This window comes from Ornithorhynchus anatinus, chromosome 16, assembly GCF_004115215.2.
Source record: "Ornithorhynchus anatinus isolate Pmale09 chromosome 16, mOrnAna1.pri.v4, whole genome shotgun sequence".
Taxonomy (NCBI): domain Eukaryota; kingdom Metazoa; phylum Chordata; class Mammalia; order Monotremata; family Ornithorhynchidae; genus Ornithorhynchus; species Ornithorhynchus anatinus.
The window spans coordinates 14,855,781-14,872,514 of NC_041743.1; the positions used below are offsets into that span (position 1 = coordinate 14,855,781).

A 16,734-nucleotide genomic window follows, 5' to 3' on the forward strand; every position below is an offset into this window, starting at 1 on the left:
GCTTAGGGCTGACAAATACAATTACCCACATTAATGCTAAATAATAAAAATGATAATAACTCATATGAATTCAATGGAAACACATGAAAAAACTCAAATCATGTAAATTCTGCTTTAATGAGGCATGCAGAATGGGGACAGGCAGACATTAAAAATCCTTCAAGAGAAGATTTGAAATGATAAATTATGTCTGATGAAAATATACAATTCCAAAGCATGCATACCATGGAATCCAGTTATAGGTTTTAAAGGATTTGAGAAAACTCATATTTCATTGAATATATATATATGTATATGTGTGTGTGTGTGTGTGTGTGTTTTCAGTTAAATTACACCTTTCTGGAACATTTGTCTCGAGTTTATGAACAAAAAGCATAATTACTACATCAATACTCTGCACTTATATACCAGTCTAGAAATGGTTCCAGAAAGAAACACGGTAAAAAATAAGGGGTAATAATTTGAAACTTCATACCTCATGACATACTTTGGGATGGTAGTTATAGAATTGTCCACTCCTAATCTAAAAAAAATGGGATTTTCTTTTAAATCGGGCCCCAATATGCTGGGATTGCACTTAAGTTTGTTTGGAATATACAGGAAAATTGGAAAGGTAATAGATTGTTTCCCTGTTGTTTGTCACATAGTGATGTCCGGGTAAGGTTAAATATTCTACTTAGATATTTACATCTGGATCTCCTGGTCGTCATCTTACCAGAGTAGCCTTTACTGACTTTAGATCAGTAAAAGCACCCAGGGTTTGGGGTATCACTACAAGAAGGGACCACAGGAGAATCTGCTCACTGTTCTTTTATGGCTCCTGGACCACACTCCACATTCAATGGATCATTCGATTGATCAGTGGCATTTACCGAGCATTTACTGTTTGCAGAGCATTGTACTAAGTCTTTAGAAGAGTGCAAAAGACGAAGTAGACATGATCCCTGCTTTCATGGAGCTGACAGTTTAGCGGGTTACAAAATACTTAGGGCCACAACTTCATGGCTAGTTGGAGAGTTTTGTTGGTGAAAACAGTAAAACAACAGATTCCAACTAAAGATGACTTTCAGGACTACTTCCATTTTCTTTTTTCACTGAGACAATTTCCACCAAGTGGTTGCACACCTTGGAAAAAGGGTGAGCATATAAAATAGGGAGAAAAAAAGGGAAAGGCACTAACATATGACATCTGTAGGGAAAACTGCTGTTATTAAAGCTGATGTCACGTGTTGTGGAATTCCAGGTATGGGACCCCTCTGTAGGTTTACCACCCACTAGGCAGAATTGCAAAGGCAATCTCCTAATTGTCTCCTCCTATCACTAACTTTCATGATACCCACATTAAAATTCTCATCATTTCCCTGAATCCCGTATCAATACTGCTGGAGCGAGGCCTAGATACACCCTGGTCCCTAAATCATGCTTCTGCCAATTCTATAAAATGGAGGCAAAACAAGGGAGGGAAGGAAAGTAGATATTTAATTTGCTAGTCATCTCGCTTGCGATATAGAAGAATATTCCCTGGAACTCTCGGGAACTCCCTCCCATTTCACAACTAACAGTTGCTCTCCCCATCTTCCAAACCTTTCTGAAATGACAACTTCTCCAGAAGGTCTTCCCTGGTTAACCTCTCATCTCTCCCCACTTTTTACTTCCCTAATGCCACTTCAACAGTTCCAAATCACCTAAGGATTTGAGGGCTCACTTCCCCACACCTCTCTTCAAATAGCATTTATGAACATATCTTTAAACTCTATTTCTTCTTATTTTGTCTTATGCTGTTGAGTCATTTACAACTCATAGCGAATCCATGGACCTACTTGTGATTATGGTACTTAAGTGCTTATTATGTGCCAAGCACTGTTCTAAGTGCTGTGGTAGATACAAATTAATCAGATTGGACACAGCCCGGTCCCATATGGAGCTCACACTCTTAATCCTCATTTTATAGATGTGGTAACAGAGACCCAAGAAAGTTAAGTGATTTGCCCAAGGTCACACAGTATGTCTTCCCTACTACGTGGTAAAATCCTTGAGGGCAGAAATTGTGTCTACTAAGTATTTTGTACTCTCCAAAGTTTTTTAGAACAGTGCTCTGCATGAAGTAAAAAAATACTACTGATTGATTGCTTAATATTCTTCCTTCTCATACAAATTATTTAATAATTGATTCAAATACCTGAAACAAAGTGTAGAGAACATGTCTACCAAGTCTATTGTATAATACTCTGCACACAGTAAGTTTTCAAAACCATTGATGATAATGATGATAAAATCATCAACTTCATTTCAACACATTTTAATGATGTGGGCCTAGGTATTATTTTTCATTGTTTTTATGTTATTTGATGACTAGATTAACCACTTGAAATAAGCCATGATGATAAAATGTCCTTTCACAATCCAGAGCAATTGAAATTGATGAAATTGATTGAAATCGGTGTTCCTTTGGTGGCATGCCATTCTATATACTTAGCCAATTGATGTTAGACTGCCATACTATAATTTTCAGAGATGGAAATGGCAATCTGGAAAACCAAATTTTAAATTTATGTGAACGAAAATTTGTTCAAGTGTAATTCAAGTGTAACCTGAACAATCAGAAACTTGAACTCATAGGCCTAATTTAGAGCTCTCTTGTGGGTATTTGACATTTTTACCTGAAGGTCATGAGCTCACTGAATTCTTTGAGGTATTATAATTCATCTGGGTTGCTGTTCACAGACAACATTGTTCTTGCCCACAGAATCTATAGTAACTAAAATGTGAAAAAATAATATTGTTTCAGTAGAAAGCATGACCCACTACAGTTCTCGTCTCTTAAAAATTTCACAATCACACACTGGTCACAAAACTGACTAAAACATCCTAATCGATCAGCTATTAGTTATCTGACCATAATGCTGGTTCAGTCAGGAAGGCCCTGGATTTCCTTAAGCGACCAAACAATTTGAGAAAAATAAAATTATCCCTGAAAAGAGGCCACCATAGCTGATCTAATTAGCCTACTTTGCATGATGCTAGTTACTCTTGCTCTCTGTAAAGACCTGATCATCTATGTTTGGGCACAGTATATGTCAGATTTAGTTCCTGAAGCATTCGGGGTAAGGCAAATCAGATATCTCAAAAGGCTGGCAATATTCAATACTTTAGCTAGGTGATGCGATGGGGAGTGCTGTTGAAGCAGTCAAGCTGAAGGATTGGAGAAATTGCACAATCACAACCCTGACCTTTTTGACCTTAACAGAACTTCCCCTAGCTCTGTCAGAATTGATGGACTCTTGTTTGGCCTTTACTTTCTATCCAGCATATTAAGCAGGATTGTAGAAGAATTTCCATTTGGTTTATTTCTATTCTAGAGGATGCAGCTGATGATCTGTCAAGTTTCCCCTCACTCGCAGTGTTCTGACCAGCACTGGCTGAGTCCAGATGGGGCTGAAAAGACCCAAGTTGGTGACTTTCTGGCCTGTTGACTCTTAAAAGCCAATTCTCCGAATGTCTGCTCTCTTCTATCCCTACACTGAAAATGAAAATTTAGCACATGCCTTGATACAGTGCTCTGCACACAGTTAACTATCAATTAATAGGACTGATTGAATGACAGGATCTAACTATTAGTACTTATCTCAAAAAAGGACAGCTAGATATTCTGTTACAAAAACAAGAACCAAAGACTAAATAGGAAATTGGATGGGCACCAGTTTAGTTCTCCCCTGTGCTTGGTACAGTATTCTGCACACACTAAGTGCTCAGTAAATACAGTTGATTGATTGCAAATTGTTTTGCAGAATGAGGATCATTTGTTTCACTTGAAGACTTACTGCATTTCCCAAGCTAGAGAGGTTGAAACATGTCATTTGATGCTGTTTTCCTGATATTTGTTGAATGCTTCCTAAAGTTCAAGCACTATTCTAAGCACAGGGGTAGATACAAGTTCTTCATGTCAGACGTAGTCCCTGACCCACATGGGGCTCACAGTTTAAGCAGTGGGGTAACAGGTACTGAATCCTATTTTGCAATTGATGAAACAGGCACCGAGAAGTTAAGTAACTTGTCCAAGGTCACACAGCAGGCATGTGGTGGAGCTGGGATTAGAACCCATGTCCTTTGACTCCTAGGCCCACAGTTTTTTCATTAGAGAGTTTATGAGGACTGTAGGACTCCCTCTGAAATGATGCTTCAGTGTAATATGGAAGAGTTTGCTTTGCTGGTTTACTCTGTAGAAACTGTTTTTACACATTTCTTATTTATAATTGTAACCCTGCGTGAGTCAATCAGTGAAGGTTTTGTTTTGATTGTACTGCCTTATTTTTTCTCCTTGAATTTATTGTTTTCTTGCTTTTTGGTTATTAGTGAGAAATATTTCAGTAGAAGTCCAGAGGTTTTGAATGTCAGAACAATATAACACTTTGCTAAAATTTTCAATTTACAATGGCCCACAAAGCTTGTACCCAAATCTGCTTTGTTGTACTGTGGCCAGAAATATATATGAAAAGGAAAATGAAAAACCTGTTTATACTTTTCTGGTTTTTCATTTTGGAAATAAAACCAAGAAATTGTTATATATTAAGTTTTTCTCTGTGGTTCTGGTATTATTTTCAAAGGGAAGAAAATAGTTTCCTATGTTCTTCGTGTCAGTGTAAGCATGCACTGAGGCAGGTGTTCAATTACTCTCTAGATTATGGGGAGTGGTGGGGGGGACTTCTCCCCCCAGTGTTTAGTACATATTTGACTATGGGCAAGTCACTTCACTTCTCTGTGCCTTAGTTCCCTCATCTGTAAAATGGGGATTAAGACTGTGAACCTCATGTGGGACAACCTGATGACCCTGTATCTACCCCAGCACTTAGAACAGTGCTCTGCAGATAGTAAGCTTTTAACAAATACCAACAATGTTAGTGTTAGCAAATATTCTCCTGGGGAACAGTTTTCTGCTGTCCATGGATCTAAAGGAATGTTTAGGATAACAGCAGCATTCCTAGCTGAATTTTCTCCTAGTTTCCTTTCCACTGGGCTAAACTAAGACTGATTAAATAAATGCTAAAGCTCCCTGCCGATGCTTTCAATTTATAATTTTCATAATGAACAATATCACAGTGGCATTCAGTAAGACCTACTATGTGCTAGTTGCTGGTATAGTTTCTGAAATTGGATACAATACCTGCCCCACATATACCTTACTCTCATTTTTCAGATGAGGGAACTAAAGCCCGGAGAAGTGAACTGACTTGCTCAAGGTTATAGTAGGCTGGTAGTCTTCTGAATCCCAATCCCATGCTCTTTCCACTAGCCTACACTGCAGTTTGTTTTGTTATTAAATGGTAGTTGTTAAGTGCCTACTATTTGCCAGGCTCTGTACTAAGTGCTGGGGCTGATAGAAGCCAATCAGGTAGACACAGTTCTTGTCAGATTTGGGGTTCACAATCTCAATCCCCAATTTACAGATGAGGGAACTGAGCCACAGAGAAGTTAAGTGACTTGCCCAAGGTCACACAATAGACAGATGGCGGGGCCGGGAATAGAACCCAAGTCTGTGCTCTACCCACCAGGCCATGTTGCTTCTCCTACCAATTTGTATTTTCATGTTTAAAGGAGATCTGTCGTAGACGAGGAACTGCGGTCCCCTGCCGTGATGGTGACTAACATAGATTGCCAAGTTATAGTGAACAAATCACTGGAGAAGCAGCGGGGCTCAGTGGAAAGTCCCTGGGCTTCGGAGTCAGAGGTCATGAGTTCGACTCCCCGCTCTGCCACTTGTCAGTTGTGTAACTGTGGGCAAGTCACTTAACTTCTCTGTGGCTCAGTTCCCTCATCTGTAAATTGGGGATTAAAAGTGTCTGAGCCCCACGTGGGACAACCTGATGACCCTGTATCTCCCCCAGAGTTTAGAAAAGAGCTCGGCACCTAGTAAGCACTTAACAAATACCAACATTATTATTATTAAGTGCTAGGTTAATTCAGTGAGAATCTCCTCAGGGTCCCTAGCCTGACGAAGTCTCACAATCTACATGGAGGTGGCTGAACACATAGAATTGGAAGAGAATCCAAGTGATAATGAAACTAAAATTCAAATCCCGCCATCACAATCATAAATCCCAGAGGCAAGTTCTCTCCATTAGGCCACGCTGTTTCCCAGCTGCTCTCCCAAGCACTTAGTAAAGACTTCCACACAAAATAAACAATCAGTAAATAGTGATGGATTATTGGTTGATTACTCATAGCTCCAAAAAGTCAATCCTCAGGAAGAAACTCCACACCTTTCCCAAGATGACAATATTGGGTGTGTGGCTCACCCAAAGCACCTATTGAGCATCTTTTGTAGGCAAACTAATTCCTGAATAAGGCACTTAGAGAAGGAGTCTGACCTATTGGAAAGAACACAGGACTGGGAATCAGAGAGACATGAGTTCTAATCTCAGCTCCACTAATTGTCAGCTGTGTGACTTTGGGTAAGTCACTTCACTTCTCTGGGTCTCAGTTCCCGCATAGATAAAATGAGGTTTAGGACTGTGAGCCCAGTGTAGGATAGGGACTAATCATCTTGTATCTACTAGAGCACTTAGTACAGTACCTGGCACATAATAAATGTTTAAGAAATACCATTAAAAAATTAAAAAACCACAGAAATTGAGTAAGCTCGTTATGGGCAGGGAAGGTGTTTGCTAATTCTGTTCTATTGAACTCTCCCAAGCACTTAGTATAATGTTCAGTACATAGTAAGTGCTCAATAAATACAACTGATTGATTGAAAGCGCAGACCCAAATATCCTGTGTAATCATTTTGGGAAAGAGCTGACTCAAATATTCTTTTCAATCACCTGTATTTTCATAGACCTTTCATTTTTCCAATATGAATGATCACATTTCATCCCTGCATCATCTCTGGGAAATAGGAAAGGGCAGACATTATATTTCCTGCTTTACAGATGAGAAAACTGAAGCCCAGAAATATTAACCCACACAACAGGGTATGAGACTGGGCTCGGACTGATATCCAGGCTTTCTGACACCCTCTCCTATGACCTTTGCTCTGAACCACCTTGATTCCCTTAATTAAGAGCACAAGCAAAGAGCTAAACAGACACAATGAACAAAGTAACTCAATAAGAAATAAGCAGTAAAAGTGGCATACAGTTCTTTGTGAAGATTGACCCTTGTTGCATCTCTTTTCAGATCCTCTGAAGCTTTGCCATGTTTGTTTTCTACAACAGTTACACCGACATTATCTTCCATTCACTCATTTCATGTATTTATTGAACGCTTACTTTGTGCAAAGAACTGTGACTGAACGGTGACTGATGGTTGTGATGATTCGGGAAATACATGTTTCTGTCATTTTTCAAAAAATAATTCTGAGATTTTTTGAAAAGAGAGCATTCTCTGGTCCAAATGATCCCCAAATTCAGAAAGTGAGTTCAAATTGATTCACAGTATCTAAAGCCTATGAACCACTTGTAGTCATCACCATTTATTCTCTTGAATGAAGCTTCAAAGCTAATTACTTGGCTTATTCAGTAACATAATACGTTCCAATTAAGTGAGGGATATCAGTGTCGCCCATCAGTAACTAGAAAAATGGGTTCAGTGCTGACGGTTACAAAGCTGTGAAGATTAGATCAAAATCCTTCCCTCGGTTAAAATAAACAAAATGGTTATGATATATTCCATTAGCAACAACAGTGAAATAACATTAAAATCATTTTTCTAGAATGCTCGCCATGTGCAGGGAGCCCAGACTTTCTGTTACATCTCAAACTTTATATCCATATGTTCAGTGTGAAATTGAACTAGGTTTTTTTTTTTTTTTTTGCATGTGTGCATTTTTCTGGCATCAACAAGCTGGAATGAAATCACTTCAGACTTAGAGATGTGCTGTAGTCTGATTACAAACTTGCAAAAACCTGACTTATAAATCATATTAAAAATTAAACACCGTTTAGAAGAACCTTTAATTTGAAATACTCAAAATGATACAGAGGAATTCAAACACATCGGTAGGAGCTACTTGGCTCAGTTTCCATGTGATTTCAAGTTTTTATCATCTTGTATCTGCAGCCAAATCCCCTTAGGAAACAGGTTGAACAAAATAATAACACCAACCTAACCTTGGCTTCCATTCTGTATAATAGCTGTCATCTATGTACCAGCTGATTGTCAAACCAGGGTGTAACTACTTCTACTTAGTTACGGGAGATGAATTTGAGAAAGGATTAATGCTGTTTAACAACAAACGCGGTACTTTAATGCAGAAATGGAAGTACAGAAATACGCAAACCCAAAGTTCATTCTTGGCTTTGACTTGAAACTTGAGCAGCCTATTGTGCAAGGAAAAAGTGGGGAAGGAAACTGAGGAGGGAAATGAAAATGAAACGGTGTCGCCTAAAGGATAGAGCACGGGCCTGGGAGTCAGAGGGACCTGGGTTCTAATCCTGGCTCTACCACTTGTCTGTTTTGTGACCCTGAGCATGTCACTTCACTTATCCGTGCCTCAGTTTCATCACCTGTAAAATGGGGATTAAGACTGCGAGCCCCATGTTGGACAGAGACTCTAAGGGTATCTACCTCAGTGCTTAGTAGAGTGCCCGGGAACAAAATTTATAAGAAATTAATGATCACAGGCTGTCAGACAGGATCTCTAAGGAAAGCCTCTAAGAACTGGTGCTCTTCAGCATGGGAAAAAAGAAGTCAGGAAGGACCCTTAGCAGAACATTCAATACTGATGAATGTATACTACAGAAATTATATTGACCAAGTTGTTTGTCTCTATGGCATAAAGAGTAGTAGAGAATTGACCTAAAGCTGAGCCACGGAACGTTTAGATTAGCTCAATAAAAATTGTCCTGAGGGAGGCTGTCATGAGTGAAGCACCTTAGCCGTAACACTGCTTCACTTTGCTGAACCACAGGTTAAAAAACTCTGTGTGTGTGTCTATTACTTCTTCACGGATTCTGTTTAGATTGTGTCCCAAGGGGAATGAAGCTCAGTGTTCAGGAATGGTGTCGAGTTTGATTAGCTTCTATGCCTCCCAGTGCTTAGAACAGTGTCTAGCACATAGTAAGTGCTTGGCAAATACCATAAAAAAAAGAGGCTGATGAGTTGACTGGATGACAGGAACTCCAAGGTAATGATCTTGCCCTGCCGGTGCAGGTTGAGTACAATGCGAAGAAAACCCTTGTGAAAGTGCTCAAGAGGCTGGATGTCTCTTCTATGGCAAGAAGGGATGGACATGGGTTTTTCACTTTCATTATCAAAGATGCTGATGGTGACATCCCGTCATGTCTGAAAAAACTGATGCAGGAATAATAATAATAATAATAATGTTGGTATTTGTTAAGCGCTTACTATGTGCAGAGCACTGTTCTAAGCACTGGGGCAGATACGGGGTAATCAGTTTGTCCCACATGAGGCTCACTGATAATCCCCATTTTACAGATGAGGTAACTGAGGCACAGAGAAGTTAAGTGACTTGCCCACAGTCACACAGCTGTCAAGTGGCAGAGCCGGAGTCGAACCCATGACCTCGGATTCCGAAGCCCACGCTCTTTTCACTGAGCCACACTGCTTCTCAGGAAGAACACTCCCTCTGATTGCGCATCCGTAAGAACAGATAGACCCTTGTTACGCTGAGCGGTTTTGTTCCATCCAGAACTTACTCCTGATCTCTGTGAAGTCGAAGAAGAACCAGTCCTCTGATTGCTGCTTGAGAGGTTTGCAATTTTGCATTGCTGCTACTGTTTTGGTCTAATTCTGTCGGGAGACGTGCAGACAAAATAAACCAAAAAGGACACAAGGATGGTTGTCCATTTAAGAATCTCAGAGACCTGGGTCCTAATCCTTGCCCTGGCACTTACCCACAGTGTGACCTTGGGTGAGTCACTTAATTTCACCATGCTTCAGTTTTTTGGGCTGTAAAATGCAGATTAGTACCTGTTCTCCCTCAACCTTAGATTGTGACTATGCATGAGACGGACCGTGTCTGCCCTGTTCATTCTATATCCACCTGAGTCCTTAGCACAGTGGTTGGCACAAATACCATTACTGTGTGCAGTGCACTCTATGAAGCATGTGAGAGAGTACAATACACTAGAGTTGGTAGGCATGTTTTCTGTTCACAGACTAGAGGAGGAAAGATACATAAACATAAACAAATAAATTATAGATCTGTACATAAGTGCTGTGGGGCTGAGGGGTGGAGTGAATATCAAGTGCTTAAAGGGCTCCGATCCATGTGTAGATGTGATGCAAAAGAGAAAGGGAGTAGAAGAAATAATGGCTTAATCAAATAGAGATGTGATTTTAATTAGTTATTATTGCATACTATATTGTATATAGCACTAATAGAGTCAAGCACTGTTTTAAGCCCTGGGGTGGATCAAAGTTAATCAGGTTGGACACTGAACCCTGTCCCACATGAGTTTCAGTCTAATTGGGAGGGAGAACAGGCACTAAATCCCCATTTTACAATTGAGAAAACTGAAGCCCTGAGCAGTTAAGTGACTTATCCAAGGTCACAAAGCAGGCAACTGGCAGAGGTAATATTAGAACTCGGTTCTTCTGACTCCCAGGCCCATTTTCTTTCCAAAAGACTATGCTGCTTCTCCCTATCAATAAGGGAGACTTCTAGAGACTAATCCTTCTTCAGGTTTATGAAAATCAAATGTAGAAAATGAGACACCCTGTTTCTGAGTACTTGGATACTACTGGAATCTGGCAATAATATTTTGGTAGTTCAGTACTCTCTTTAGTCAAATAATTGGCTCTTGCTGAAAATCCCAAGGGTATTGTCTGAGAAAGATCATAATCCACCCCTACTCCTCTCCCAGAAATGACTTGGTTCAGAGTGGGGATCTGGATTTCAAAGGAATGATGTGAGAAGTGTTCAGAGTATTCATTTCTCTATTATAGACTAGGGAGAAAAGTTTTCCCAAATGCTTCAGTGGGAATTAATGACCCAAGGGAGATGGGACAGTAAACAACTTAAAGGCCAGGGATCATGTCTACCATCCTTATTTTATTCTACTCTCCCACGCATTGTGTACAGTGTTTTGCACACAGTAAGTGCTCAAAAAATGACACTGATGAAGTGATTGGAAGAGGGGGCAGAGCTATATTCTGAAGTGGCCATTTCTAATGTCAGAGATAGTACCTGTTTTTTTAAAACCTTTCAAGAAGCAGCATGGCCTAGTGGAAAGATTTGGGGATGGGGATCCAGAAGATACAGATTTTAATCCTGGTTCTATCTCTTGCTTCCTCATCCTGTTTACTTGCTGCTCTGTTTTACAGTCTCATCTCTAGACTGTGAGCTTGTTACAGACAGGAAATGAGTCCACTATCTCTTATGTATTGTAATCTCCCAACTGCTTGTCACAGGGCTTTACAAAGCGCTCTGCAAACAAAAAGCCGTGTGGTCTAATAGAAAGAGCATGGGCCTGGGAGTCAGAGATCCTGAGTTCTAATCCTGGCTCTATCATTTGTTTGCTATGGGACTTTTTCTGTTTTGTTTTATGGTATTTGCTAAGTGTTTACTATGTGCCAGACACTGTTCTAAGCACTGCGGTACAGTGTAATCACGTTGGACAAAGTCCCTGTCTCACCTGGGGCTCACAGTCTCAATCCCCATTTTACAGAAGAGGTAACTGAGGCACAGAAAAGTTAAGTGTCTTGTCAGGCAAGTGGTGGGAACAGGATTGGAACCCACTCTTTCTGACTCTGAGGACCTTGAGCAAGACACAAATTGGGCAAGTCACTTTGACTTCACTTTATTTCATTTTATTTGACTGATTAACTGGCACTTAACATCTCTGGGCTAGTTTCCTATTTACAAATGAGGATGAAATACCAATGGTTCCTTACTCTTAAGTGGGACAGGAATTGTGTTCTGAATTACTTTGTATCTACCCCAGTGCTTGTCACATAGTGAGCAACTTAATTAATGCAATAATTATCATCATTATCTCGTGGTTTAAGGTTTAAGAGCTTTCCCCAGAATAGATAAATCGCTCGGTCATTTTTAGGGATGACCACCTCCTAATTCATGACTGCGATGGAAAGATGGCTTTGGTGGTAATATGTTGTCTTATAATTCTGAAAATAATAAGGTTTCTGCAGTTGCATTAGTCTACATCTCCCAATTTCCGCAAGTGTTAGGAAAACCTTCTGACTTTTGTAAAATGAAATTCGACTGAAACAGCCTGGATAGTGAACTCTACTCTAATAGCAAAGATTGCATTAGCCCCTACTGTGGAAGTGAATATTACTTTTAACACTGGTGTGTGAAGTAGATGACACCCAGATATTTTGTTCTTGGCCACTGCATGAACCCACAAATCATTATTAATAATAATCAATCCTATTTATTGTGAGCTTATTGTATACAGAGCACTGGAGTAATTGCTTGGCAGAACAATAATAATAATGATAATTATGGTATTTGTTAAGCAGTTACTACATGCCGGGCACTGTAGTGCTGGGATGGTTACAAGCAAATGGGGTTGGACACAGTGCCTGTCACATAGGACTCACAGTCTCAGTCTCCATTTTACAGATGAGGTCACTGAGGCACACAGAAATAAAGTGACTTGTTCAAGGTCACAAGGCAGACAAGTGGCGGAGCCGGGATTAGAATTCATGACCTTCTGACTCCCAGGACCTTATTCTAGCACTACACCACCGATAGGTTCCCTGCCCAAAATAATATTCACAGTAATATCAGTCTTTATTGAGTTCTTATTCTGTGCTAAGCACTATACTATGAACTATAGAGGACACCCACAGAAGGGGAAGAGGGTGTGGAAACATGAGAAATTCCTGGGAGTGAAAAAGTAGTAGAAAGGAGAGAGGGAAAATGATGGAGAGAAATGAAGAAGGCCTTCAGGAACCTTTCCCCAATTAATTTTTCACCTTCCCAAGTTACACCCCCTCTTCTTTGACCTCAGGATGTTGCTATTCACAGTCACCCATCATATTTTTGTCCATATTAATCTACTTATTGTATTATTTTAGCACTTCTTCCTCCTATTTATAAATGATTTTAGGTCTTCCCCTTCAGATTATGTCCTCATTGCAGATGGGGATCCCGTCTTCTGCCTTTATTGTACTCTGAAACTCCTCAGGACAGTGCTTTGTATATGGAAAGTGGTCAGTTCATATTATTGATTTTGTCAACAAGCATTCCTCAGAGACACGGGGGTGCTGATGGGGAGATGGGAAGGAAGGTGGATGACACTCTTGGGTCGTGCTCTGGTGTCTGAGTGCTTTTCCTCCCTGGGGCATTGGTGGTTTGGAATATCGATCAATAAGCTTCCAGAAATGAATGCAACCACTTTGTTTTTCTTCTGGGGCTTGCCCCTTAATAAATTCAGTGGCATGCAAAACACACTTCTCTCTGACTCTTTGCTCTTTGTGAAAATTTCAAGTAGGGTCGTGGAAGGGGTAGCTAGTGGAGAGAGATATCGGCGGAAGAACGATCAAAAAATTAAAGAAGATAAACATAATTAAGATTCATTTTTCTTTCATTTGAATGAAAGAATTAATCAAATACTCAATTAGAGAAGATTAATGACAAGATGCAAAAACTAAAAACTATCACCAAATGATCAGAACTGAATCACGTTAAAATGAACTGTGTTCCATGAATTAAAGAAAATCACAGCGTTTGTCATTTAAACTGACCGTAGCTTGAAATTAATGCACATGAATATAGAAGCCTCCGTCCCTTTCTCTTGGTTTCCATTTTTACTCCTTCCCTCTCCACACTGCTGTGATGGATATTTTTGTTTCTTTTCCTTTCTCTTCTCCATCTCCCCACCGCTGAGACAACTCACCCTCATCAGATCACTGCTCTCTCGCTATCGAGGCTTGAGGGAGCAGAAATCAGCTGGAAACAGTAACCAAAGGCTCAAGACTCCTGGGGAGCCTTTCTTTTGATGAATTAGCAACAAAATGGATGCGATAGAGAAGTGTTCTACACAAAGTAAGCACTCAGTATGAGAGCACTGTGGGCTAGCCGAAAGAGCACGGTCTTGGGAGTCAGAAGATCTGGGTTCTAATTCCCGCTCCACCACCTGTCTGCTGAGTAACATTGAGCAAGTCACTCAACTCCCTTGTGCATCAGTGACCTCCTCTGTAAAATGGGGATTAAATCCCCCTCCCTCTGCTTAACACTGAGTCCAACCTGACTCTCTTGTATCTACCCCAGTGCTGGGCACAAAGTAAGCTCTTATAGAGTACCATGAAAAATTTAAGAAGTAGAAAAATGAAAAGATGGAGATTTTGAATGGTATATGAAATCTGGATTTGGCTTTAGCTAATACCTATTCCTTTTACTGAACTTTGTAATTAAATTCCTCTATGTGCTTCAGGTCTGAGTATTTGAGAATGTATAGCAGGTCTATGAATCTTGCACAGACCTCTCTCTCAGTAACTCTTGTAAATCAGCAAATGAGCAAATCAGTGAGTGTCCGTCGGCAGCACTAATGAATTTCAGGATATCTCTTTGTTAACCCTGTGTTGCATAGCAACGCATTTCATTACATAAGCCAAGGATGTCTTAAGGACACTTATAAAAACATCCTATGTGAAATTTGCAGAATCTACATGAATAATCAATCTGGGATATTTTTGCATTTATTTTAATGGCATTTGTTAAGTGCTTACTTTGTGCCAGGCACTGTAATAAACACTGGAGTAGATAGAAAATAATCAGGTTGTACTACCAAGTGCTTAGTACAGTGCTCTGCACACAGTTAACACTAAATAAAAGTGATTGAGTGATTTCGGTGAATGACAGCTCCTGTTCCACAGAGGGCTCCCTGTCTTAATTCCCATTTTAGAGATACGGTAACTGAGTTCCAGACACACTGAGTGACTTGTCTAAGGTCACACAGCAGACAAGTGGCGAAACCAGAATTAAAATTCAGGTCCTCTGTCTCCCGGGCCAGTGATCTTTCCAGGAGATCATGCTCCTCTTCAACTGTACTTACTGAGCACTTAGTGCAGAGCACTATACTGAGGGCTTGGAAATGGTAGACATGATCCCTGCCCACAAGGAGCTTACAGGATAGAGGAATCTGTGCGACTGGGAGGAAAACCTCTCCTTTCTTTTCATTCAATCGTATTTATTGAGCGCTTACTGTGTGCACAGCACTGCACAAAATGTTGGGAGAGTTAAATATAATAATGAACAGACACACTCCCTGCCCACAACATGCTTACAGTCTGTGCTTCTTGTTGCATGAATTTTCTCCCTCAGACCCAGTAAACCGTAAACAAGATTCAGTGGGCGAGAGTTGACGATAAGAGAGGATGAGCATTTAAAAATTAAAATACCTGGCAAAATAAAGTATTGATTGCCGAGTCAGTACTGGGAAAGGGGAGCCAAGTAGAAAAATACAAACAAATAGCTGTGGTATCTGTTAAGAGCTTATTATATTCCAAGCATTGTACTAAGCATTATGCTAGGCACAATATAAGTCAAATGGACATAATTCTTGTGCCACTAGGCATCACAGTTTAAAAAGGAGAGAGAACAAGTAGGTTATCCCCATTTTTCAGGTGAGGCAACTGAGGCACAGAGAAATCAAACCCTTGGCCAAGGTACCACAGTGGGCAAGTGCAAGATCCAAGATGAGAAACCAGGTCCTCTGAATCCCAGGCCCAAGCTACTTTCATGAAGTCATGCTGCATTGAAAATGGACTTTCTCATACAGAATTGGAAAACTAGTGACTCTAGCTGAACATCATTTCCTCCTTCATGATGGATTTACGGCTACTGACTATTGGTAGTTATTTCAAAATGTTTAGAATCTAATAATCCCCTTGGGAAGGGCTGTACATTCATTTGGAATGCAAGCTATTCCTCTCTCAACGATCTAACAGATACTGCAATCATCTCAAAACTACTTGGAATTGATATAGACTAAGAAAATAGTATTTGTGGGGTAGACGGGAGACATAAACACCCAAGTTCAGTGGCAAGGGAGGGGTAAAAATATAGAAAAATAGGAACATTGTTCTCACATCATCTTTTAGCAGAAAGAGTGAAATTCTAGTTCCTCTGACTGTTACAGCAAATAGAATGAACCAGATGGGGAGATATTCCAACCCTCCAAACAAGGCAATAAGTGCTGTCAATGATAATCAAGGAAAATATCAGAGAAATAAAAGAATCATTATAAACAGTCACACGGAGCCTTACAAAGTTAATTACAACCTGAAGGTAGATGGCAGAGAGTTTGTGAGAGAGAATTCTTACCTTTTTAAGTCACCTGGCAGAAAGAGCTGCTACAGAGCCATCTCCCTCCATTATGCTGACACTGATGTTCAAGAGGATCTAGAAAGTTCTGAAACAAATGGAAGAAAAATGAAACTTTGGGAACAGTTTCCTCCCATGAAGCCTGAAGGTTATTACAACCCCATAAAGTATTCAGATAGAAGACTATTACCATAAATACTACCAATGATTTTCTTGAAATCCAGTTTGGCAAAATTCTTGAGATATCAGAGACAATTAAATTTCTGCAGAGGAAATGGCCCGGTAATCTCATTCCCCATATCGGGAGGGAGGGGCACTGAATTGGCATAAAGAGGTGTAAGGACTCCCAGTTCCTTATATAAGCCAGTGTATGAACTGGTAGTAGGGGAAGAATAATAATAATGTTGGTATTTGTTAAGCGCTCACTATGTGCAGAGCACTGTTCTAAGTGCTGTAGATCCAGGGTAATCAGGTTGTCCCAC

General features: G+C 40.1%; 1 long non-coding RNA gene across 1 annotated transcript in view; it reads right to left on the bottom strand.

Moving 5' to 3' along the window:
* The window catches only part of LOC114817494, a 30,673-nt gene extending 14,346 nt beyond the window's left edge, over positions 1 to 16,327 (bottom strand). Inside the window, exon 1 of the long non-coding RNA XR_003765357.2 lies at positions 16,253 to 16,327. This is a non-coding gene — a long non-coding RNA (uncharacterized LOC114817494). The remainder of the gene's footprint in view (positions 1 to 16,252) is intronic.
* Between the last annotated feature and the right edge of the window lie 407 nt (positions 16,328 to 16,734).